The following is a 24,703-nucleotide window of genomic DNA, read 5'->3' as shown; positions in this document are numbered from 1 at the left end:
TGCTCCTACAGCTGAGAGCATGCCAACAGTGAGAGATGAGGGGAATCAAAAAGAGAATTAAATCATAATGAAACGTTACAGTCCCTAAAGATTATTAATTCAATTGATGGGTCTTTGGTTCCGAAAGGACAATGTGCAGATTAAAGAGGCTTTAACTGTTCTAGATGTAATCAAAGGTTATGGTCTTCTGCTAAACACTGTTTCAGCCACAGTTTATGTAAGTTGTTCATATTACTCATTCAGTAATGATGTACTTGGCCTAATGTTTTGTGGTCTGGTTCTCATTTGTTTTGTATTACATTCCAAGACTGCAATGACTCAGAAATTTTCCTTATTTTTTACAGTAAGAAGAAATTGCCTGTATTGTCTGAAATGTATCAAATTCAATCACTTGTCTGTGGTCTTCTTTCCTCAAACTCTCCAAACAGGTGTATGGAAGTCAAGAGCACTACATCCTGAGTTAGAAAAAAATCTGTTTTTCCGCATTTCCTCAGAACATGCCTCCTTACGTTTTTCATAGGCTAGATCAGTTCCCCTGATTGAAATGATTTTGAATGCCAGCGCAGTCTGGTTCACAAATTCAGGGAGGTCAGAGAATGGACTAATCTGGAAGAGGAAAATAATAAATGTGTTTTTTATTGTTTACTATGTGACTAACATTGTGCTAAGCACTGGGGTGGGCAGTTGGACACAGGTCCTATCCCATATGGTGCTTATAGTCTAAGTGAGAGGGAGAGCCAGTACTGAATCCCCATTTTACAGGTGAGGGAACAGGCCCAGAGAAATTAAGTGACTTTTCCAAGATTTCATAGCAGTCAAGTGGACGAGACAGGATTAGGTCCCAGGACCTCTGACTCCCAGGCTTACGCTCCTTCCACTAAGCCACACTGCTTCCAAAACAATGTACTAATGTACAATACAATAATATATAAGGGTACACCAAACAATGAATATGCAACTGCCATTTTTCACAATAATCTCTCTTCACATGTGTTAAATCTCAGTGAGAAAACACCAGCAGTCCCCTCTCATTAGTTATTAGGTAATTCACTGAAAAAGAATTCATATATGGAGAAGCAGCCTGGCCAGTAGAGTCAGAAGGACCTGGGTTCTAATCCTGGATCCACTACTTGTCTGCTCTGTGACCTTGGGCAAGTCACTTCACTTCCCCTGGCCTCAGTTACCTCATCTGTAAAATGGGATTCAGACTGTGAACCTTGTGTGAGACATGGACTGGGCCTAGGCTGATTAGCTTGTATCTACCCCCATGCTTAGTACAGTGCCTGGCACATAGTAAGCGTTTCACAAGTACCATGAAAAAAGTCAAATACTGTCTTCAGCCGCAACAGTGCAGTTTGCTCTGACTCTCAAAAAGAAACAGTCTCTCAAGCAGCATGGCTTAGTGGATAGAACATGGACCTTGGAATCAGAAGGACCTGGGTCCTAATCCTGGCTCTGCCACAAGTCTTCTTTGTGACCCTGGGCAAGTCACTTCACTTCTCTGGGCCTCAGGTACCTCATCAGTAAAATGGGGATAAGAGTGTGAGTTCTTTGGGGGACAGGGATTGTGTCCAACCTGATTAACTTGTATCTACCCCAGTGCTTGCAACAGTGCTTGGCACATAGTAGGTGCTTAACCTACTAAGTACCATAATTATTATTATTATTATATGCATATTAAGGAACGTTCCCTAATTGGAGAGGGGACAAGAGTCTTACCCTGACACCGTCCACATACACTCACACATGCACACACACACAGAAACTCTCCACCCCCCCCCCCCCCCAACACACACAGCTTTAACCTTTTTCTCTGATCTGGGATGAGCAATAAGAAGAAACAAGAGTACCTTGAGCTACTTAATGCATTTTGAATTTCATTCCAGTGGGTAAAGCCATTTTTGCTAGCTCTCTGAGCCACTATGAGCTCTGGTCCTTTCTCTACAGGTGAGGGATAAGTTTTTCCAGCTGTCCTCAGCCCTTAGAAATTGATGCATATTTTTATTTGTATTTTCATTTGGCTATCCAATGATTTACTCAGCTCCATCCTGCTATAGCTTCACCTCTTCTTGTCATGTCTTAATTCTTCCTCCTAGTCTGGTTATTTATTCAGCTCCATCCTGCTATAGCTTCACTACTTCCCATTATGGCTTGATTCTTCCTCCTACTCTAGTTATTTGAAAGTAATTTTATCTGTTTCCCATATTAGAGTGTAAGTTGCTTGTGGAAAGGGCACATATCTTGCTTCTACTTTATTATTCCAAGCACTTAATGTACCAACTCTGTAATATCGGACTCTCCCAACACTTAGTACCGTCCCTCCGCACATCTGTCAAGCTAGCTCTCTTCCTCCCTTCAAAGCCCTACTGAGAGCTCACCTCCACCAGGATGCCTTCCCAGACCGAGCCCCCTCCTTCCTCTCCTCCTCCTCCCCCTCCCCATCCCCCCAGCCTTACCTCCTTCCCCTCCCCACAGCATCTGTATATGTTTGTACGTATTTATTACTCTATTTATTTATTTATTTTATTTGTACATAGTTATTCTATTTATTTTATTTTGTTAATATGTTTTGTTTTGTTGTCTGTCTCCCCCTTCTAGACTGTGAGCCTGCCGTTGGGTAGGGACCGTCTCTATATGTTGCCAACTTGTACTTCCCAAGCGCTTAGTATAGTGCTCTGCACACAGTAAGCACTCAATAAATACGATTGAATGAATGAATGAATACAGTGCTCTCCCTACAGTAAGAACTCAATAAATAGGATAGATTCATTGATCTATTGATTGAGAAGACATGAAATGTATTATGATTTCCTCTTCATCATGCCATATTGGATGCCTAGTATCTGATGCTGGGGCCCTATCATCTTTTGATCTTCTAGGTGTCTATGAATTTCCTCTTTGGTCATTTTATCTAGAATCTTCACAGATTCTCTGGAAAGCTAGTCAGGCTCCAATTTCCTCTCATTAGGAGATCAGCACATTTGCTGTCTTCTATCAGGCACTTCTCAATAATTTCTCAAAAATAATGACTCGGCTTTCCAATATCAATCATTCAATCAATCAATGGTATTTATTGAGCACTGACTATGTGCAGAGCACAGTACTGAGTGCTTTGGAGAGTATGGTATAATAATATAGCACACACATTCCCAGCCCACAGTGAGCTCACAGTCTGGAGGGGGAGACAGACATTAATATGAATAAATAAATTACAGATATGTACTGATGTGCCATGGGGCTGAGGGAGGGGTGAATAAAGAGAGCAAATCAGGGTGACGCAGAAGGGAGTGGGAAAAGAGGAAATCAGGGCTTAGTCAGAGAAGGCCTGTTGGAGGAGATGTGCCTTCAATAATGCTTTGAAGGTGGAGAGAGTAACTGTCTGCCAGATATGAAGAGGGAGAGTGTTCCAGCCAATAGCAGGATCTTCATACATTCAATTCATTCAATCATTGTGTGCAGAGCACTGTACTAAGTGCTTGGAAGAGTACATTATAATAATATCACCCAGAAGGGAGAGCCAGTATTTCCAGGTACAAAATATGTGTCAGAATCAGTATGCGATTAGCAGCATCCTAGAGAAGCATTTAACCACAGACCAAAATAAATGGTTTCTAGTCATATGTCAGCATGCTCTGCCAACTGAACCAGATCCAGGATGTTACTAGACTTTGGTGTTTCTGTACTGGTTGTCCTGCTTTCACCCTCTTAATGTCTTCTTTTCTGAGTCTGCATGGAAATGGATGAGACTCCTTGGCATTAACAATTGTGTTTTCTTCCCAAGAGATGGTGGTGCACTCAAAACCTTTTTTTTTCTAGGTGGCTGGCAGTTCTTCCAAGCAGCAGTGCAGATGCTGAGACTATTCCCCAGGTCTCCATCCCTATCCTTGCTCTAATGGTTTCCAGGGGGAATCTAACCACCACCCAAAGTAAGCTCCTTGCCAATTTTCAAGTCGTATCCAAAATACTCTCCTCAAACCTGGTTATGGAAGAGAGATGTTGCTTTTGTAAACTAACAAGTGAAGATACTCAACCTCGTTCTTCATCTGGCAAGAAAAAGGGAAGCAGGTGACAGCCAGTCGCCAAGGAAATTGCTGCTGCAAGTATTTCACAAGTCAGAAGGCATCAGGGAGGGATGAAAAACACTGGATTTGGATCCTCAGTTTCCCTTATCCAATACAGTCCTAACCTCCGTGAGGAAGGTTGTCACATCACCCGGGAAAGAATCCAAACTTATAAGAAGGTTGTAAACTGGAGGTGAGAAAAGAGGCAGATACAAAGCATCCTGACTGATGCTGGAGAGGGTGAAATTGTCCCCCTGAGTAGATGAGCATAATGGCAGGTGTTCCTTACCCTAAAATAACCTCTCCTTGGCAGAAAGACACAGGGAAAGGCTGTGTTGCATCCATATCTAATTTTCAAATTGCCTGAGGAAAAGGAAAAGCAATCCTTTGGTGGAGACACACAGAGTTCCCAGATTAGTACTGACTGAATCAAAAGCCCAGAGGGGGCCAAGGCAGCTCTAGGCGACAGAACAAGAGACACTTTAAACTTGAAACAGTTGCAGAAAATCTGAGCCACCAGAACATGGAATTCCATTCTGAAGTTCTTTTCTCGGGTTCTCATTCAGAGTAGAGCCATGGAGAAGCACATGTGTGAATAAAGGAAACCAGGATTTTTGAGCTCAGCTTCTTGTGTGTGGTAACATAGGGGCGATTCCCATTTAAATATGAAATGTTTCTAACACTGGGGAAGAGATCAGATGATCGCCCTGCATATGGGGATAAGGACGTTGGCGGAGACTATTGGGAAAAGACAAAAATTATCCAGAATATAACTTTGTCTCTAGAAACAACTTTAATTTGCTCCCCTAGAGTGATTTTAAATCCCCTTATTGTGAACAGAAAATCAAAACGATCTCAAATCCACATAATGACTAAATGTGGCTGTTTTTTACACAAGTGTTGTGGATGGCTGTTGGGAAGATGTGATGTGATGAGAAGTAGCATGGCCCAGTGGATAGAGTATGGGCCTGGGAATCAGAAGGACCTGGGTTCTAATTCTGACTCCACCACTTGTCTGCTGAGTGATCTTGGGCAAGTTACTTCCCTTCTCTGGGCCTCAGTTACCCCATCTCTAAAATGGGGATGAAGACTGTGAGCCCTATGTGGGACAGGAACTGTACCCAACTGATTACCTACCTCAGTGCTTAGAACACTGGCACACAGTAAGCACTTAACAAATACCATGATAATTATTGTTATTATGTTGAGTGGTGAAACATCACCCAGAACCAGACGCAGGAGATTCAGAGAACATGACATGTGACTACCAGTTCTGTTATACTGTACCCTCCCAAGTCCCTAGTACAGTATTCTACACACTGGAAGTGCTCAATAAATATGATTGATTGATGACACAGTAAGAGGGTTTCCTTAGGAAAGAGCAACAGGGCATGACAAACAAATTCAGTTCTATCCAGCGATGAGTGTATTACCCAAGAACCAATCCAAGCCTTCACCAATAAAACAGGCTTTCACGATTCCAAATACTTTAAAGCCAACTTCTTACAAAGCCATCTACATGCCTCTGGACTCCCAAACCACAAGAAGAAATATCAAAATACCGCCTGAGAAACAAGCCTCCTAGATTTTCAAACTAAAATTGAACCCCAAGATATAAAGCCTTGGCTCCTGGTAGACTTGCAGACCAAAGAGGTTTGGATATTCATCTCAGCTGACTGTCTGAACCTGCAGAGACTTGTCTATCATTAGGATCAGCCCCTTGCAGAGTATTCTCTGGAAGTGCCTTACTCACAAAGAAAACCGCAGTCCTCCAAAGCTTTCATTGACTATGCATTTCCCTCTGCCACAAGCAGAAACTCCTTGCTTTGAGGTTCTTGACCAGTTTTCTCCCTATTATATATCTGCTATCTTCACCCACTCTTTTTTTTCCCCAAGCTAAGCTATTCACTGTGCCTTGCCCTTACCACTCCTGTCTCCAATCCTGATTAATTTTTCACTCCCTGAGGCTGTGTTTTTTTAATTCTGTATTTATTAATTGCTTACTATGTGCCAGACACTGCACTAAGCGCTGGAGTAGAAACAAAGTAATCAGTTTGGACATAGTCCATGTCTCACAGCCTTAATCCCCATTTTACAGGTGAGAAACCTGAAGCAGAGAGAAGTGAAGTGATTCACCCAAGGTCACACAGCAGACAGTGGCAGAGCCAGAATTAGAACCAAGGTCCTTCTGACACCCAAGCCTGTGCTCTATCAACAAGGCAAGACTAGGCCATGCCTCTTCTGTTTCTGTTTCTTTCCTTTGGTCCCACTACCATAAACAATTTGGGGGTGGCCACTTTCCTTCAAAAGATTGTCACCTTCTTGAGAGAAGAGATTATGTCTCATTCAATTGCACTCACCCAAGTTTTCACCAATAGATTAATAACATCTATTACTCTGTGTCAGCTCTCAGGGTCGCACCTGGAGAGTTTCCAGTACTCTACCAGTCTCGACCATGGGAGAGAGAGTCAAGCAGAGGCATATCCATTCCATTCCTAGCTTGAGCAGTGGCTAGTGAGTGGAAGGCAATCTGCTACAGGTCAAAACTCACCTGGGCTGGGCAGCAGGGACATGGGAGATAGTCAATCAATCAATCAATCAATCGTATTTATTGAGTGCTTACTGTGTGCAGAGCACTGTATTAAGCGCTTGGGAAGTACAAGCTGGCAACATATAGAGACAGTCCCTACCCAACAGTGGGCTCACAGTCTAGACGGGGGAGACAGAGAACAAAGCCAAACATACTAACAAAATAAAATAAATAGAATAGGTACAAGTAAAATAAATAAATAAATAAATAGAGTAATAAATATGTAGGTTAAGTGTGCAGAAGGAGGCAGTGGTAAACCCTTTCTGTATATTGACAGAGAAAACTCTATGTATCCACTAACCAGAACGATTGCAGGTGGAGGTGGGGCATTCTGGGAGATATGTGCCCATGGTGTCGCTCTGGGTCGGACACAGCTCAACAGCATAAGATGACAAATTACTCTGGGTAGAGAGCACTGTAGTAAGTGGTTGGGAGAGTATGACAGAGTTAGCAAATGTGATCCCTACTCTCAAGGATCTTACAGTCTGCAGGAGGAAACACAATAAAATGAGGTACTAGTAGGAGGAAAGAATACAGTATGTATATAAGTGCAATTCAGGGTGAGAATACCAAACAGCCCAGATAAAGTTGCACAGTCGGAGGCTAAAATGGTTCCTGCAATGGGAATATCATGAGGCTTTCAGGAGTTGGTTGTGATGTAATTAGACATGTGATGTAATGTGATGTAATGTGTGAGAAGCAGCATGGCTCAGTGGAAAGAGCACGGGCTTTGGAGTCAGAGGTCATGGGTTCAAATCCCGAGTCTGCCACTTGCCTGCTGTGTGACTTTGGGCAAGTCACTTAACTTCTCTGTACCTCAGTTCCCTCATCTGTAAAATAGGAATTAAGACTGTGTCTTAATGGGACACAGTCCTGTGGGACACCCTGATCACCTTGTTACCTCCCCAGCGCTTAGAACAGTGCTTTGCACATAGTAAGCGCTTAACAAATGCCATCATTATTATTATTATTAGTGGGTTCCCATAATGGGCATAGGCCGCAGTGGTTTTGGGGGGTGAAGAAGCAGCATGGCCTCAGGGATAGAGCGCAAGCCTGGGCGTCAGAGTTCTCCGCCACTTGTTCGTTGTGTGACCTTGGGCAAGTCACTTAACCTCTCAGGGTTTCCAGTTCCCTCATCTGTAAAATGGGGATTAATGCCTTGAGCCGCATGTGGGATATGGACTGTGTCCAACCTGATTAGCTTGACTCTAACCCAGGACCCAGTACTGTGTCTGGCACATAGTAAATGCTTAATAAATACCATAAAAAAAGTGGTGAGGGAGTTCAAAAATGTTTGCTTGTATTGTGACCAGGTTCATGATGTGTGACACTTCATTTCCCTACACTGGAGGAAAGTGGGGAAAGGGATAGCTTTGTTTTCTTTTCCATGCCTGTTTCTGCTTCCCAGCAACTGTGACACATACACACACTCTCTCTCTCTCTCTCCTCTCTGTGTGTGTGGTGATGGCACTGTGGATATTGTTGCACCAAGTGGCTCTCTCATGAATGGAAAAAACAGGGTGGGAAAGTTTCTAAAAATGGTTGTTGAAACTGGAAAATAAAATTTTAAATAATCTAAAAATAAATTGCAGAATGTTTGAATGACGCCAGCTCCAACTCAACAGCCTGACTGTTCAGTCTGACCACACTTTTCCTTTTCCCTGAGCTATTAGAGTCTAGTCAATAAATTCGTTTATTGGTTACCTCTCCTACAAATGTCACCTTACCTCTCTATTCTTCTAGCTCTTACCAAGAAGCTGTAAGGCCTAATAGATAGACCACTGGCCTGGGACTCAGAAGAACCTAGGTTCTAGTCCCAGCACTGCCACTTGTCTGCTGGGTGACCTTGCACAAGTCACTTTACTTCTCTGGGCCTGTTACTTCATCTGTAAAATGGGGAATAAGACTATGAGTACTATGTGGGACAGGGACTGTTCAACCCATTTGGTTGCATTCACTCCACCACTTAGAACAGTGCCTGACACATGGTAAGTGCTTAACAAATACAATTATTACTACAATTATTGCTCCTTCAGCTACCTTTCACCTTCCCCTAACTCTCGCGAATCTCTCTACCCACAGTGTGGGTCTCCAAACCCTTGGCATCTCTCACCCTTCCTTTCATCCCTTGTCTCCTCACCCACACTGAGTCCTCTCACATTCTTCTCTCTTGATTGTCCTCCTGATAGCTTTCCCTATCAGGAGACCTGGGCTGTAATCCCACTTTTGTCACTTGCCTGCTGGGTGACCTTAGACTAGTCACTTAACCTCTCTGCTCAGTCTCCTCATTTGTAAAATGGGGATTCAACAACTTTTCACCCTCTTACCTTTACTGTGAACTCCCTTTGGGATGGGGGCTGTGTCTGAACTGACAATTATCTATCTTCGCCAGCACTTAGTATAATGTTTGGCACATATTAGGCGGTTGAGAAACAAGTCTCGATGATGGTTGAGAAACAAGTCTCGATGATTATTATTATAAAGATGTCCCAGCTGTGGGAACTTGATGTATTCTCTTGTTCTTCTTTTCTATGCTTATTCTCCTGTGACTGTCACCATCACTCCTCAACTGTTTGCACAACTGGGGAGGGCGTGGAAGATTCCCAGGGCAGTGAGCTCATTGTGGGTAGGGATTGTCTCTCTTTATTACTGTATTGTACTTTCCAAACGCTTAGTACAGAGCTCTGCACTCAGTAAGTGCTCAGTAAATACGATTGATTGAATGAGTGACCCAACCTCTGAGAGTCCCAGAGGGATCTCCTGGACCCTATCCAGGAAGATCAGAACACAGAGGACCCTATGGGAAATTTGCATGGCCTTAATCCCCACTTCTCTCTCTTCCCGAGGGCATGTTCCAGCCTGGAAGATGATAAATGATCTGAATACAGATTCAACCAGATAGAGACCCCTGACATTTCCAACACTTTTTGTCTCATCTCATTCAATTTACTGAGACTCCCACCAACTGTGTGGTGAGAGTTTGAATGATGCTCATTTTATTACTCTAGAGTCTAAGACAAGTTGCCAGGTCATTATCTGTGGCTGGGTTCGTATAGCATAAGGCTCTGAGATCTGGACCACCCTCTGGGCTGGATTGATTATAATTCTTCCCAGACACATTTGCAGCCAGTGGAGAGTTGCCAAGGGTGAGCCAATCCTTGGACTGTCAGAATATCTTCAATCTTAAAGCTCTTCCAGTATCCTGAAAGGTATTTTGGAACACTACTCACACACCCAAGAGGACTGGTGACTCCATATTATCCAAATCTATGAGGGAATTTAATTTCAGAAGAGACTTGTGATATTGGCTTTGGGTCATAATGGAAAAAAAATGTAGGAAAGCAGACTCCAAGGTAACAGAGACCTGTCATTTAGCTTGACTTCATTTTATTGGTTCTGGGAAATGGCTATATTTTGTTGAAAAGTACTCATTGGATGACATAGCTTCTTAAAAGCGGGGTCATTTTGGTGCTTATGAGAGTGTTGGTGTGAAGGGTTTGGGAATGGTAATGATGAGAGTGTTAAGGTCACATGTCCCATCATTCTGAAACCTCTGTACTATTTATATTGGGCCTGCTCCAACCCAGATGAAGACATCCAAGCATTTTAAGTGAGCAGAAATATGTGGAGTGCCCAAGGAAGAAAATAGGAGCCGTCATGATATTTATTAACCACTTACTGGGTGCAGACCACTCTACTAAGCACTAGGAAAGAACCACAGGTGGGAATTAGACATGATCCTTTTCCCTCTAGGGGCTCACAATCGAAGACAATCCAAACACTGGGACATTTGTTCCATTTTTCTTTTTCAAAAATTGCCCAATGCTGCTCACGCTCATCCTTGACTTCTTTGGCTAATCTGGGATGGGTGGTCAACTTATTAACTCAGAACCATACGTGGTTATTAATGTGTTGTGAATAAAGAGTGTTGATTCCATTTTTGAGAAAGTCCAGGGCCTATTTACCCCAGAACACCCATTTGTCTTTTGTGACCAAGCAGTCCAGTATCAATGTCAGAAAAGCAGCGTGGCCTAGTGGAAAGTGCACAGGCTTGGGAGTCAGATGACCTGGGTTCTAATCCTGGCTCTGCTACTTGCCTGCTGGTTGATCTTAGGCAAATAGCTTTACTTCAAATTGCCTCATTGTCCTCATTCGTATAATGGGGATTCAATACCCATTCTCCCTCCTACTTAGACTGAACCCCATGTGGGTCAGTGATGTGTCTGATCTGATTGTACTACATCTACCCCCGCTAGAACTATAAGCTCATTGTGGGCAGGGAACGTGTCTGCTTGTTGTTGTATTATACTCTCACAAGCGCTTAGTAAATAGGATTGACTGAATGACATACTGATAATGATAATGTTGTTGATGCAACCATATTTCAACAAGAGCCAAACACAGTCAACCTAAAACCCATGCAATAATCATGAGAGAGGAGCGTAGTTTAGTGGAAAGAACATGGGAGTTTGGAAACTTGGATTTAAGTACCAACTCCATCCCTGGCCTACTCTGTGACCTTGAGTAAAAAGCCACAAATACTTTCTGGCCTAGAAATGTGTCACATGCTTGTTTTGTGCTTTCCCAAGGGCTTAGTACAGTGCACTGCATGCAGTGCCCACTCATAAATGCAGTTACTACTCCTTACCTCTTCTAGGCCTCATTTTCTTCATCTGTAAAATAGAGTTTAGGTTGATTGTGAGCCCATAAGGGACAGGGATTGTCTGATCTCATAACTTTCAATCCATCCCAGTTCTTAGCTCAGAGTAGCACTTAACAAATGCCATAATTATATGCAATAAGATCAGTGTCACAGCCCCATTATGTCACATATCTTAATAGAAGCAAATGAGCCTAAACCAGGATTTTCCCAGCTTTCCTGGATCACCCGATATTAAAAAACAAAAATGGAGATAGCAACAGCCATAATCTTTGTTACTGATCTGCAGATAGTAACTATTGCTACTGCTGTTCCCTACTAATATTCTGTTATCCTGTCTTTAATCTCCCATCTTCAATTTTATGAATAATTCTTTCTGGATAATAAATGCTAAACCCAGGATACAATAGCTTTACCAAGCTATTTACCAACACCCCCAGCAGTTTTGTCACGAGACTTCCTTGGCCCAAAGAAGTAAAATCCAATAAATGTGCATCATTATATAGCATTTGGAAGTTAAATTGTTCAGTACAAATGCTACCTTCTTAGGGTTTCTAGTTGGTCACTCATACAGACATGCAGGCTTAACTTCATATCTCTGCTGTGCCTCTCCTCAGCATTAAATGGCAAAATGACAATTTTGCTCCTGGAGGCCCTAAAGTGTAACCAATTCCCTCCTTGGCTAGTTTTTGCTTTGCATGTCCCACATGGTATAACGGTAAGGAATAAATGAAACAAAAGTTACGTCTTTGCTCTCTCAAATTAAAAATTTCAAAACAGACAGGTGGAATCACAGTTTCAAAAACCCTGGACTGAACATCACTCTAGTAATAATAATGATAATGGTATTTGTTAAGGGCTTATTATTTGCCTGGCACAGTTCTAAGCACTGGGGTGGGTACAAGGTCATAGGGTTGGGCACAGTCCCTGTCCCACAGAGGGCACTCATTCTTAATTCCCATTTTACAGATGAGGGAACTGAGGCACAGAGAAGTTAAGTGAATTGCCCAATGACATGCAGCAGATAATTGGCAGAGCCAGGATTAGAACCCAAGTCCTTCTGACTCCCATGCCCAAGCTCTATCCACTAGGCCATGCTAGTGTCTTGGGAGAGTTAATTTAGCTCGGAAAGAGACTGGCGTTCCTCAAGAGAGTAGCTGCAATGCTGATGGAGCTGGGCCCCTAGATTGCTATTCCTTTCAGAAGAAAAAGTCCTAAACTGAGTCTTCTTTTTCAATGACTTCCTTCCAAGTAGCAAGGAGTTTCCTTACTAGTGGGAGTCTGGCACAGAACAAGAATGAAATCATTGCTTTTGGGCAGGTTTTGGATGGAGTATTCTGGGTCTGCTTAGCACAACTAGGAAAATCCCAATGAAATGCCCTTCTGATTTTCCAAGAAACAATGGGGTCGGCAGACAGATCCGTGAGGAAAAGCCAGCTCTCCAACAACCAGTGCCTAGGCAAGAAAAAGCTGGCACTTTGGACTGAGGCTTCAGAAACCCCTTTGGGGAGCTTGGAGAGTTTCTGCTCTCTGGACAGAGGCTCTGTCTCAAAAATTAAACTACTGGGTATTGAACTGAATGGAGAGTGAAACCAACAACAACAAAATAAATCCCACTTTCTAGTCCATGCTGATGAAAATGTGCTTGGAAAGACATTAAGTAACATACCTGAATTTTAAGTTTGCCTTTTGAATTTACTCTCTTTGAGACACTTGTGCCAAATCATGCATCAATTTCTAATGTTTGTCAGATCTAGCATGTCATGCTCAGCGCCCATAAGGAAAGAATATCATTTGGTCAAAAATACGAAACTTAGCCAAGAAACTCTCCTCTCTTTCTTCCCTCTCCCTGCAGCCAAATCGTAAACAATCTGTGAAACCCTGCAAAGTCACTTTTCTACCCAGAACATGCTTCCTCATCTGTAAAATAGGGATGACACCCCCAATTTATATCTTCCCCTTCTAGCATCAATCAATCAATCAATCAATCGTATTTATTGAGCGCTTACTATGTGCAGAGCACTGTACTAAGCGCTTGGGAAGTACAAATTGGCATCACATAGAGACAGTCCCTACCCGATAGTGGGCTCACAGTCTAAAAGGGGGAGACAGAGAACAGAACCAAACATACCAACAAAATAAAATAAGTAGGATAGAAATGTACAAGTAAAATAAATAAATAAATAAACAGAGTAATAAATATGTACAACCATATATACATATATACAGGTGCTGTGGGGAAGGGAAGGAGGTAAGACGGGGATGGAGAGGGGGACGAGGGGGAGAGGAAAGAAGGGGCTCAGTCTGGGAAGGCCTCCTGGAGGAGGTGAGCTCTCAGCAGGGCCTTGAAGGGAGGAAGAGAATGGAGGACTCCATCACAGTGTACGTATTGGCATAAGCCTCCACTGACTCTTGGAATGGCTTCAAAATGAACTGTGCTGTTTCTTCTACCTTATTCTTGCAGAATCACTTATACACAAATTCTCGTGGCTCAGAGACCACTATAAAAATAGAACTCACAGTACTTGATATATTAAAGAATCTTCTGAGGTCTTGCTAGGGTTGGGGACAACTCCCCAGGTGCTGTAATGGTTTTCTCTCTATAAAACCACACTCTCCATGCTCCAGTTTCAAGGGGAGTCATTTAGAGGCATTTGTTTATAGGCAGAACAGACCCTGAAGAGTCCCGTGAGCCAATTCTCAGGTTTCTTTCTAAGTGTACTTGCTCCAAGCCACGATTTCAAAAAAATGTAGTTCTTAAAAATAATATCAAGTCCTGGGATACTTCCTCTCTTGTCATTACATTGCTCTGGACCATTTGATATAAATATTTTAACTGGTTGTGATTCACGGATTGTTTTTCTTTCATAAGATCGCATTACGTGGATAAACTTTCTGCCTGATCTCATGACACTAAAGACGGGCATGCGGTCATTAACCAGGTAGCTTGGTAAAGCTGTTGTATCCTGGGTTTAGCATTTCTTATCCAGAAAGAATTATTCATGAGATTAAAGATGGGAGTATCAGTTCAGGTAGACAGATATTGCCAAGTCCCAAATTGCATTCTGTGTTTTTCTCGCAAATTTCTCGAAGCCAAAACAGCCGATGTCAACACAGTGCCGATGCGCTTTGTCAATCATTTTATTTAGGTTATTAGCAGCTTTAAAACCCCAAAGACTTAAGAGTAAGAGCCAAAGTTTTAGACTAGAGCAGTGCTGAACATCTATCACACTCAAAAGCACAAGAGTGCAATTACCTCATTTTTGAGTCCGGCTGTACCCAAAGGAAGCGGCTCTCTGCCTGGGATTAAGCCACTTTCCCTTATCTCTTTCCAGACATTCAAGGATCTTCTGTGTTGTTCAGTAACTCACTACAGTGTGTGCGATCCCGCCTTGCCAGTTGACGTTCTTGAGCCTAGGTGGTCCTGATGAAATGACTGCAAAATTGGTTGTGACATAAAGTTTAAGGCTTCGGCATTACACTCTTCTAGGGGGTTGGACATAAAACAGCTCTGGGTGGTCAGTTTACTAGCCCCGATGCACTGCTTATCTCATCCCTACTTGGTTCCGTGGAATATGTGAGGGGAATGTATAGCAGCAGGATTCCTAAGCAGTCCCTGTATACCTAATCTGACCAGTTCTTTCCTAATGGCATTTGTTAAACACTTACTCTGTGCCAGGCACTGTACTAAGGGCTGGGTGAGATCCAAGCTAGTCAGGTTGGACCCAGTCCATGTCCCACATGGGGTTCACAGTCTTAATTCCCATTTTACAGATAAGGTCACTGAGGCACAGAAAAGTTAAGTGACTTGCCCAAGGTCACACAGCAGACAAGTGGCAGAGCTGGGATTAGACCCCAGGTCCTCTGACTCCCAGCCCGGTGCTTTCTCCATTAGGCTACCATGCTTCTCAATATGTGAGAGAAATGAATGGCAGCAGAATTCCTAAGCAGTCCCTGTATCCAAACCTGACCATATTGTTACTTTTTTATTGTTGTTGAAAACCGGGATATTGAGGCAACATCCCAAAGTTTATATATATTTCCCTTTCTCTTTTGATGTCCCTGAGAGCAGAGCTGGGAGGAGGAGGAGGTATCAATCAATCAATGAATGGTATTTATTGTTATTATTACTATTATCATTAATAATAATAACGACAATGTTATTTGTTAAGCACTTACTATGTGCCAAGTACTGTACTAAGCACTGGGGTAGATTCAAGCAAATCAGGTTGGGCCCAGTCCCTATCCAACATGGGGCTCACAGTCTCAATCCCCATTTTACAGATGAGGGAACTGAGGAACAGAGAAGTAAAGTGACCAACCCAAGGTCACACAGTAGACAAGTGGTGGAGGCAGAATTAGAACCCATTACCTTCTAAAAAATATGGAATGCTTCACAAACTTGCATGTCATTCTTGCGCAGGAGGCATGCTAGTCTACTCTATATTATTCCATTTTTTGTATATGTGCTGCTGAAGCGAACACTTACTGTGTGCAGAGCACCTTACCAAGTGCTTGGGAAAGTACGATATAATAGAATTGGTAGACAGGATCCTTGTCCACAAAGATCTAATGGTCTATGGGTAATAAAATAAATTACAATTAGGGAAAGAGTAGAGATAAAGATATGTACATAAGTGCTGAAATCCTCCACATTCTAGCAGTTTTCTTGCTGTATTTCCCAAGATATTTGAGTCCAACCATCATCCCATATTGAGCACACTCCAGGAGTACATTGATTAATCAATTCATCAATGACATTTATCGAATGCTACTTGAGCAGAGCATTGTAAGAAGAGAATGGGAGAGTACATTTGGGTAGATAGGCATGATCCCTGCCCTCAAAGAGATTCTAGTCTAACTTTTAAAGCTAGATTTAAGGTCAACTGCAGAAATTTGTTTTTAATCGAAGGACACACATAGCCAAGACAGCCCCCAGTTTGGAACATTGGTATCTTTCCCCCAAGAATGCTCAGGAGGGCTCTCCAGGATGGCCCTAGCTAAACCTGATTGTAAGGCCCCTTATCTACAGTCAGCTGAAAGCAAGGACTGGAGTTAAAAATGTTTTAAAGCCTGACATCAAGCTACATGGTAGAACCAACAACAGGCAGGGACCATCCGGGCATGCGGCAGTTAGAACTGGAGGCGAGACAAGAGTCAAAGTTGAAAACTCTGCCAGGTGGCAAACGTGCCAGTGCAGGAAATCAATCAATCAATCATATTTATTGAGCACTTACTGTGTGCAGAGCACTGTACTAAGTGCTTGGGAAGTACAAGTTGGCAATATATAGAGACAGTCCCTACCCAACAGTGGGCTCACAGTCTAAAAGATCTTTATGTGCCCACTGAGTGGGAAAGATGGTCTGTCATATGCCAATTTTCCAGCCACATCCCTACCCACATAAAGAACACCTCTCTTTGTCAGTCGCATCATTTTCCATTTGCTAGCCTGAAGGATGGCTTGCTCTTGCATACAAGCTCTCTCTCTCTCCTGGTCTCTTTCTCTCACTTTCTCTCTTTCTCTCTGTGTATATAAAATTTTCTAATTGGCTCCCTGGGATCTTCATTCATTCAGTCAATCACAGTTATTGATACTGTGTGCAGAGCACCATACTAAGTGCTTGGGCAAATACAACACAACAATACACAGACTCATTCCCTGCCTACAGTAAGCCTACAGTCTAGAGGGATCTGAAAGTCCCCGAGCACTTGTCCTGCCCCCATTACTACACATGCAAACCAGGACATGACCAGGTCAGCACAGCTCAGTTCCTCCTGTCAGTAAACAAAATGACAACATTTTTCCAAGTATTTTGGTCCAGAAGCATATTGCTCTCACATTGCCCTCAACCTTCTGCAGTGGTCCCTGTGGCACTTCCCTGTGATGATCGAGACTGCTGTCTTACGTGATGGGAGAACCTCAGTAGAACACAAAGACTCTAGGACCAAGGCCTAGCTTGAAAGAATTAAAGGGAGTTGTACTGATTGGTGCAGAGCACTCTCATCTCTTCCAGTCTTGTCTCTACTGGGGTGATACAGTGGGTAGGCAGGCAAGGGGGCATCTCCCTGAAGTGCATTTGAGACTTTTGTAATCAAAACCCAATTACGACCAAAGTGACGGCAGTACACTGCCAATGCTGCGCAGTGACTATACGCTCATCTCTAGACTGTAAACTCCTTGTGGGCAGGGAATGTGTCTGTTATATTGTTATAACTCTCACAAGCACTTATAGAGTGCTCTGCACACAGTAAGTGCTCAATAAATATGCCTGAATGAATGAGGGAATGAATGAATATGATTGACTGACTAGCCACTTTGGAAGGCACTCTGACCTTCGCCACCCACGTTTTCCAGCTCTCTTTTCTGGACTCTAGCTGACCTTGTCCAACAAGACCAGACGACTTAGGTGCTCCTTTGATCGGAAACCTTCACTTCTGATGACAGGGCCTCAGCAGGCACTCCACATACTGTCCTAAAGAACAGGTGACCAGGTGCGAGAGACTGAAAACAGCTCCCTTTAGAGAAGCAGCATGGCTTAGTGGAAAGAGCCTGGACTTGGGGGTCAGAGGTAGTGGGTTCTAATCCCAGCTCTGCCACTTATCAGCTGTGTGACTTTGGGCAAGTCACTTGACTTCTCTGTGCCTCAGTTACCTCATCTGTAAAATGGGGATTTAGACTGTGAGCCCCACATGGGACAACCTGATTACCTTGGATCTACCCAAGTGCTTAGAACAGTGCTTGGCACATAGTAAGCACTTAACAAATACCATCATTATCATTATTATTATTAGCAGGGGATGTTGACTATCAATCAATCAATGGCATTTATTAAGTGCTTACCATGGGCTGAGCACTGTACTTGGCACTTGGAATAGTACAATGCAACAGGTTTGGTAGCCAGGTTTCTCTGCCCATAAGGAGCTTACTTCCCAAAGAAAGAGAAGCAGCATGGCCTAGTGGATAGAACACCAGTCTGGGAGTCAGAAGGATCTGGGTTCTAATTCTGGCTCCATCACTTGTCTGCTGTGTGACCTTGGGCAAGTTGTTTAATTTCTCTGTGCCTCAGTTACCTCATCTGCAAAATGGGGATTAAGACTGTGAGCCCCATGTGGGGCATGGTCTATGTTCAACCTGATTAACCTCAAATCTATCTGAGTGTTTAGAACAGTGCCTGGCGCATTTCCTTCTGCCTTCAAGACATCTCTACTTGGGTGTCCTCCCATCACCTCAAGCTTAAGATGTCCAAAACAAAGCTCCTTATCTTCCCACTCAAATCCTGTCCTCTCTGTAACTTTGCCATCATTGTAGACAGCATACCATCCTTCCTGCCTCACAAGCCTGTAACCTTGGGGGTATCCTTCACTCCTCTCTCTTTCATTCAACCCACATATTGAATCCATCACTGAATCCTGCCAGTCCCACCTTCACGGCATCACTAAAGTCGACCCTTCCCTCTCCATCCAAACCGCTACCATGATAGTACAATCACTCATCCTATCCCGTTTACATCAGTCTCCTTGCTGACCTCTCAGCCTCCTGTCTCTCCCTGCTCAAGTTGATACTTCACTCTGACTCCCAGATCATTTTTCTACAAAAACGTTCAAGATATATTTCCCCACTCCTCAAAAACTCCAGTGGTTATCCATCCAGCTCTACAACAAACCAAGTCCCTTCACCATTGGCTTTAAAGTACTCAATCACCTTGCCTGTCCCTACCTTACCTCTTTACTCTCCTATTATAAGCCAGCCTACACATTTTGCTCCTCTAATGCTAACAGTCTCACTGTGCCTCGATCTCTCCTATTTCACCGCTTACCCTTCTCCCACATCCTGCCTCTGGGTTGAAACACCCTCTCTCCTCAAATTCAACTCCTCCCCACTTCGAAGCCTTATTGAAAGCACATCTCCTCCAAAAGGTCTTTCCTGACTAAGCTTCCATTCCTCTTCTCCCACTCCCTTCTGCATCACCATAATTTGCTCTCTCTGTTCTTCCCTCATCCAAGCTCCACAGTACTTATGAACATATCTGTAATTTATTTATTTTAAAGTCTGTCCTCCCCTCCTCTACACTGTAAGCTCATGGTGGGCAGAGAATGTGTCTGATTATTGTTGTATTGTATTCTCCCAAGAGAAGAGTACAGAGCTCTGCATGCAGTAAGCACTTGATAAATTGGATTGAAGGAATGAATAAGTGCTTAACAAATGCCACAGAAAAATTGCTCAGGGATTTTTAACCTCTCACCAGAAACCACCAATAGAAACAGAATCAGCCTCGATTCAAGGTTTGAGCTGAAGAATAACCCTTTGAGCAGCTGGCAACACCGAACCCTGTTTCCACATGCTACTGACTGATCTGTAATGTCAAGGCCCCTCTCAGGGTCGCACCTGGAGAGCTTCCAATAGTCTGCCAGTCTCAACTATGGGAGGAAGAGTCAAGCAGAGGCATCCCCATTCCGTTCTTAGCTTGGGCAGTGGCTAGCAAGTGGAAGGCAATCTGCTACAAGTCAGAACTCACCTGTGCCGGACAGCAGCTGCATGGGAAATAGTCGAGGGTGGAGACTCATGTTTACTGCGCAGAAGGAGGCAATGGCAAACCAATTCCGTATTTTGACAAAGAAAACTCTAGGAACGCACTACTGGAATGATTGCAGATGGACCTAGGGCTTTCTGGGAGCGATGTGTCCGTGGCATCGCTATGGGTTGAAAACGACTCGACAGCCTAAGGCAAAACAAATGTCAAAGATGCAAACCCTGGTTGGGGCTTGGGTCCGCAACCTCTCAACTTGGGGCGGGTTGAACCATCGACGGAAGATGGAAGAAGCCAGCTGCACTTTGGGTTTGTCAAACAACTCAAACTATTTTTCAAACCTTTTGGATTCAGTAAAACTCAAAAGTCACTTTGCCAAGTTCCTTTTCCCTTAATTTCTAAACCCATGTGTATTTTAAGATAAATTTAATCCATATGTTTCTGATTCATTTACACTTAAATCATCAAAATGCTGTTTTGTAAGAGCTATTTGATGTCCAAGGTTTTTTGAGTCTTGGTAAACCTCTTTTCTTAGAAACAGAATGTAATGTTTTGCCAAGAGTAAATAACAAACACCAAAAGGTTTGAGTCCGGTTCGAAATGCCAAAACCACAAGGTTTTAGTGGGTTCCACATTTGGCAAATAAAGCTTCCCCTTTCCTTCCTACCAAGTGAACCCAAGGATTCTGATGACCACTCATACTCAATCGTGACATTAACAATGCAAGATCATCTGAATGATTTAGGGGAGGATTTTCAGAAGAGTATTGGTTTGTTTTTAAAGTTTCTCCAACAGTGTTTTTATACAACGTCTTCGTAACCCTGCACATGGCTCACTTAAGGGACCTTTTCTGAAATCTAAACACACACTCACATGTGTGCACAAACACACAAACACACACACACACACTCTCTCTTACGGGAAGCATAAGGAAACAGAAAGCTTTATAAAGGTGCCACCCAATTAATTTTTTTTCTTTACCTTTTGAAGATACAGTAATAGAATCTACATCAAAATCAGGAGGGACAGAATTCCTTTTTTTTTTTTTATTTCCAAGAGCAACCCCACCAAACGGAAGAACTTTTTTGAATCTAAATTTACAAGAGAGTGAACCGCAATAGACCTCTGTGTCTAGAATGGATTTTATTGTTTCCCAAGTATTGTGAAAATGTTAAGTCCCTAACTATTGATGGAGATAGCTAATTCAGATATTAGCAAATGTGCAGCCCATACGACAGATTTAAAAATCACTTAAACCAGTTCCAAATTGCTTATGAAGACAGGGAGCATTAAATTATAAAGCTCACAAATGGATAAATACATCTTAAAACAATTAAGAAATAGAAATTTCTACAAGCCATATACTAATAATTTGTAAAGTGTTTGTAAATGTTACCATAAAATGTTACTCGACTTTTAAAAGCATCTGTTTACAGAACATCCTGCTTCTTGTTTTTGATACTTTGTCACAAGGAGAAAGCCAAGGTCTCTTAGCTTGCGGTTTGGAGTCCTACAGGTTTCAATTTTTTTTTTCATCAGTTGGCTGAACTTTTTGATGCAAAATGAGACACTTGTGCATTGTGAAACCTTTAGTTTTCAGTTTTAAGTTGTCCTTGTCCCCTCGACCTCAAAATGAGGCTAAAGCCGGGTTCATATTTTTAACTTTTTTTTAAACAATTTGATTTGCTGTAACCTGAAGCTTGTACTGTTCCCTAAAAAACAGCTTTGTTGATGACATAATTCCTTATCCATTGGCAAATATGAACCAGGTTATTCTTCTACCCTGCATAAGACTAGTAATTTTTGTTTCAGTCATCTGTTGTCAGGCCGGTTTAATAAAACCCCAACATATTTACTAGAATTTATTGCTTCCAGGATTTATAGATTTATAAAAGTTTCATCATCCAGCCTTGTATTTTAATAACCCTACCTTGTGGTTCTTCACATCGATCACTCAATCTCATTAAAAGGTTAATGAGCAGAAACTGGAAGTTTGGTAGAGAAATAGAATAAGGAAGACATACCAAAAAAAGGTCTTCACTGCTCTGGGGAATTCAGATTGATACTGCTTTATTTGCTTGATTCTCCAAAAGTTGTTGCTGTGGTAGAGAAGTGGTGCCGTGGATCTCTGTAAGGGATACACTAATGGTATAAACTTCAGATCAGTCAGACAAATACAAGAAATTGCTATCCCTGCTACTTCAAATTTTCACCCTATAATTCAACCTGCTGTCTCCTTGCCTGCTGTGTGACCTTGGGCAAGTCAGTTACCATGTACGTACCTCTGTGTCTTCATCTGTAAAATGGGGATTCATGATGCCTGTTCTCCCTTCTATTCAGACCGGAAGCCCCATGTCAGACAGGGACTGTGTCCAACCTGATATATTGTGTCTGTCCCAGCACTTGTTACAGTGTTTGGCACTTAGTAAGGGCTTAACAAATTCTATAGTAATTATTATTAACCAGCAGCAGGGATGTTCTAACTCTTACTCCCCAACTATCTTTGTGCTGGGTGAATACTGATTCCAGGTTTTGCTGAACAAGATTTGGAAGCTCTGAGCTTATTCTATGCTGAGAAAAATCACCCAACTCTTAAACTGAAGTTACTCTCCTATGTTTTCCTGATTATTTGACATAAGCCATTTCTCCCCACCATTATCCTCCGTGGATCTAACTAAGCTGTTTAGGACTATCTGGTATCAATCAGGACAGAGAATTAATGGATAACAATTCAAGTATATTGTGTCAATCTAGTGTTAGACAATAGAGCTGACTATATCATATAGCAAGATACGTTTCTAGCATTTTTTTCTAAGGGAACTGCCCTTGTCTTATGCTGTCAAGTTGTGACCGACCCACAGTGACATCATGGACACATCTCTGTCAGAATGCCCCACTTCCATCTGCAGTCATTCGGGTAGTGTATCCACAGAGTTTTCTTGGTAAAAATATGGATGCAGTTTATCATTGCCTCCTTCCACGCAGTAAACCTGAGTCTCCATCCTTGACTCTCTCCCATGCTGCTTCTGCCCAGCACAGGTGAGTTTTGACTGGTGGCAGATTGTCTTCCACTTGTTAGCCACTGCCCAAGCCAGGAATTGAATTAATATGCCTCTGCTTGACTCTCCCTCCCTTAGTCGAGACTGGTAGAGTAGTGGAAACTCCAGGTGTGACCCTGAGAGAAAATGCCCTACTAAACAGTTTAAAAGATAAAATTCCCAACTTCCTGTTCTCTGAAAAATATCCAAGCTGTCTAGTAAAGGAGTATTACCATTTCTCAGGTTCATGAACCTTGGGCACAAAGAACCCTTTTTCAAGAAATTTATATTATTCTGGGGATGGAGAGATTCAGATTCTCGTTAAAGAATCATCCTTTCTTGACAGCATTGTGCCATGCTGATCTGTGGCAATTCCAGTTATTTTTTAGGGGTATTTGTTAAGAGCTTACTATGTGCCAGGCACTGTACAGGGCACTGGGGTAGATATAAGCTAATCAGGTAGGACACAGTCCCTATACCACAAGGGACTCACAGTCTCAGTCATCATTTTACAAATGAGATATGAAGTAGCTGAGACACAGAGAAGGGAAGTGACTTGACCAAGGTCCGACAGCAGACAAGTAGCAGAGTTGGGATTAGGACCGAGGTCCTTCTCACTCCCAGGACTATGCTCTATTCACTAGGTCATGCTGCTTCTCAGTTTTCAGTTGAGATGCAGCATTGTTGGAGACTTTCATTGTATCCTTAAAATGTCATTCTGTCCTCTTTCCTTTGGGTTTCTCAATTTCAGTTGACCATAAGTAGTCATTTGGTATCCTCTTCTCATACATTCTCTTCATTTGTCCCACCCAGAGCAGCTCTGCTGATGTAACTGTAGCTCCAAGGTGAGGAGACTGACAGTGCTTTGCAAATAGTAAGCGCTTAACAAACACCATCATCATCATTATTATTATTATTCTAGGATTTTGGTTGTTTGTGATCATGTGCAGTGAAAGGATATTAACATGCAACCACTGAAGGCTCACCTTCTCCAGGAGGCCTTCCCAGACTAAGCCCCCCCTTTTCCTCAGCTCCCCCTCCTCCCCACCTCGCCCCAAATCACTTCCTTTGCTCTACCCCCTTCCCTGCCCAAAGAACTTGTGTATATATATACATATCTATAATTCTATTTATTTATATTAATGCTGATTTTACTTGTTCTGATGTGTACATATATTTCTAATTCGATTTATTTATATTGATTTTATTGATGCCTGTTTACTTGGTTTGATGTCTGTCTCTCCCCTTCTAGATTGTGAGCCCTTTGTGGGCAGGGATTATTTCTCTTTGTTGCTGAATTGTACTTTCCAAGCGCTTAGTACAGTGCTCTGCATACAGTAAACACTCAATAAATACGACAATGAATGAATGAATGAATGAATGAATGACCAAGAAGTTCATAGGATTTATAGTGGCAAAATCCTACCAATCACCAGTCATAAGAATGTGCTTACTCTCATTTGCCTTTTCCTGATAAATAGTTCCACTGAATTTATGTAGCACCTTAAAGTACTCATGTACTTTATAATCTTAAATAGACAAACAAAAGTCACAGAAATGGTTTCGTTCTCTACTGAAATGGAAGCAAAATGGAGTGAAGCAAAGAAGCAACACTGTGTAGTGGTTAGAGCATATGACTTGGAGCCAGAGGACCTTGGGCAATTCACTTCCCTTCTCTGTGCATCAGTATCTCATCTGTAAAATGGGAATTAAGACTGTGAGCATTCTGTGAGACGGGGACTGTATCCAAACTGATTATCTTATACCTACCCCGGCACTTAGTACTGTGCTGGCACATAGTAAACACTTAACATATGTCATTAAAA

General features: G+C 42.5%; 2 non-coding genes across 2 annotated transcripts; one reads left to right on the top strand and one right to left on the bottom strand.

Annotated features, from left to right (window-relative positions):
* The first annotated feature begins 6,464 nt into the window (after positions 1-6,464).
* LOC119925959 lies at positions 6,465-6,602 on the top strand. Its single transcript, XR_005449880.1, has one exon. It is a non-coding gene; the product is annotated as a small nucleolar RNA SNORA7 (small nucleolar RNA).
* A 9,087-nt stretch (positions 6,603-15,689) lies between these two features.
* LOC119926431 lies at positions 15,690-15,796 on the bottom strand. The gene has a single exon (XR_005450307.1). It is a non-coding gene; the product is annotated as a U6 spliceosomal RNA (small nuclear RNA).
* Positions 15,797-24,703: the final 8,907 nt, after the last annotated feature.

The sequence above is a fragment of the Tachyglossus aculeatus genome, chromosome 3, assembly GCF_015852505.1.
Source record: "Tachyglossus aculeatus isolate mTacAcu1 chromosome 3, mTacAcu1.pri, whole genome shotgun sequence".
NCBI lineage: Eukaryota > Metazoa > Chordata > Mammalia > Monotremata > Tachyglossidae > Tachyglossus > Tachyglossus aculeatus.
The sequence above is the reverse complement of the archived record's forward strand: the minus strand, read 5'-3'. Positions and strand labels throughout refer to the sequence as shown.